This window comes from Capra hircus, chromosome 10 (assembly GCF_001704415.2).
Source record: "Capra hircus breed San Clemente chromosome 10, ASM170441v1, whole genome shotgun sequence".
In the NCBI taxonomy this organism is placed as follows: Eukaryota; Metazoa; Chordata; class Mammalia; order Artiodactyla; family Bovidae; genus Capra; species Capra hircus.
In genome coordinates, this window is record NC_030817.1 from 85,583,906 (window position 1) to 85,586,262 (window position 2,357).

Genomic DNA, 2,357 nt, shown 5'->3' on the forward strand with positions numbered 1-2,357 from the left:
ACATTATAAGTTAGGACTGCAAACCTAGCATGTCAAATTCTTCTAAATATCACAAACACTCAAAATACCAAACAAAAATCTAATCCATTAAAATATACATATTATTGCTGCTTGTTTCATTTACTTCTTCATCTTTATAGCGAATTCTAAATAACCTGGAATCAAAACACACCTATCCAGTTCTACTAACTGGAGGAGTAGCCTGTATTAGATTAACTCTCTTGCCAATAACAATTATAAATCTTGGATAAGATATAAAAAACTACTGTATGAAGACACTAGAGACCAACACAAAGTAGGGAGAAATGGAAAGGATATTATCCTTGAAGAAGAGAAGCTTACTGGGTGAAAATGAAAGTCACTCAGTCATGTCTGACTCTTTGGGATCCCATGGACTGTAGTTTGCCAGGCTCCTCTGCCCTTGGAATTCTTCAGGCAAGAGCACTGGAGTGGGTAGCCATTCCCTTCTCCAGAGGATCTTCCCGACCCAGGGATCGAACCCTGATCTTCTGCATTGCAGGTGATTCTTTGCCATCTGAGCCACCATGAGGCCTACATTCAATAAGCTTTCCCCTGGGAGCATTTCATAGTTTATTGCAGTGTATGGGCAAATTGAGCTCAAGCAGAGAGTAGCACCACCTGACCTGCCTCCTGAGAAACCTGTGTGGAGGTCAAGAAGCAACAGTTAGAACCGGACAAGGAACAACAGACTGGTTCCAAATAGGGAAAGGAGTACGTCGAGGCTGTATATTGTCACCCTGCTTATTTAACTTATATGCAGAGTACATCATGAGAAACGCTGGGCTGGAGGAAGCACAGCTAGAATCAAGATTGCAGGGAGAGATATCAATAACCTCAGATATGCAGATGACACTACCCTTATGGCAGAAAGTGAAGAGGAACTAAAGAGCCTCTTGATGAAAGTGAAAGAGGAGAGTGAAAAAGCTGGCTTAAAACTTAGCATTCAAAAAACAAAGATCATGGCATCCAGTCCCATCACTTCATGGGAAATAGATGGGGAAACAGTGGAAACAGTGACAGACTTTCTTTTCTTGGGCTCCAAAATCACTGCAGATGGTGACTGCAGCCATGAAATTAAAAGACATTTGCTCCTTGAAAGAAAACCTATGACCAACCTAGACAGCATATTAAAAAGCAGAGACATTACTTTGCCAACAAAGGTCCATCTAGTCAAGGCTATGGTTTTTCCAGTAGTCATGTACGGATGTGAGAGTTGAACTATAAAGAAAGCCGAGCACCAAAGAATTGATGCTTTTGAACTGTGGTGTTGGAGAAGACTTGAGAGTCCCTGGGATAGCAAGGAGATCAAACCAGTCAATCCTAAAGGAAATCAGTCCTGAATATTCATTGGAAGGACTGATGCTGAAGCTGAAGCTCCAATACTTTGGCCACCTGATGCAAAGAGTTGACTCACTGGAAAAGACTCTGATGCTGGGAGGGATTGGGGGCAGGAGGAGAAGGGGACGGCAGAGGATGAGATGGTTGGATGGCATCACTGACTTGATGGACATGAGTTTGGGTGGACTCCGGGAGTTGGTGATGGACAGGGAAGCCTGGTGTGCTGCAGTCCATGGGGCCACAAAGAGTCAGACATGACTGAGCAACTGAACTAAACTGACTGAGAGAGTAGCAGTTTTACTAGAATGATGAGACAGAAGTTGGAGTTTTAGAAATGATCCAGAAGTACTGGAAATTAGGGAGAAAGAAGTCAGCGGAGGCGGGGGGTGGGGCGTGGAGCTCAGAAAGGAAAAGAAGGCAATCCAATCATTGTTTTATGGCAGAAACCAACACAACATTGTAAAGCAATTTTCCTCTGATTAAAAAATCAATAAATAAAAGAAGTAAATCTAAAATTTTCATAGATACCTCTTTGAGTGAAGTGAGTGAGGTCGCTCAGTCGTGTCTGACTCTTTGCGACCCCATGGACTGTAGCCTATCAGACACCTCTGCCCAAGGGATTTTCCAGGCAAGAGTGCTGGAGTGGGTTGCCATTTCCTTCTCCAGGGGATCTTCCCGACCCAGGAATCGAACCCGGGCCTTCCGCATTGCAGGCAGACACTCTACCATCTGAGCCACCAGGGAAGCTTCTTTAATACCTCTTTAACCCTTGATTAATTCCTAAATTGTATATGCACAGGACAAGACCTCTGTCCATGGAACTCTCCAGGCAAGAATACTGGAGTGGGTAGTCATTCCCTTCTCCAGGAGATCTTCCCAACCCAGGGATCAAACCCAGGTCTTCTGCATTGCATGCAGATTCTTTTTCTTTTCTTAAATTGATTTATTTATTTTAATTGGAGGCTAATTACTTTACAACATTGTACTGATCTTTGCCA

The 2,357-nt window shown here is 43.4% G+C and overlaps 1 non-coding gene across 1 annotated transcript; it reads right to left on the minus strand.

Moving 5' to 3' along the window:
* Nucleotides 2,032–2,103, minus strand: TRNAC-GCA. The gene has a single exon. It is a non-coding gene; the product is annotated as a tRNA-Cys (tRNA).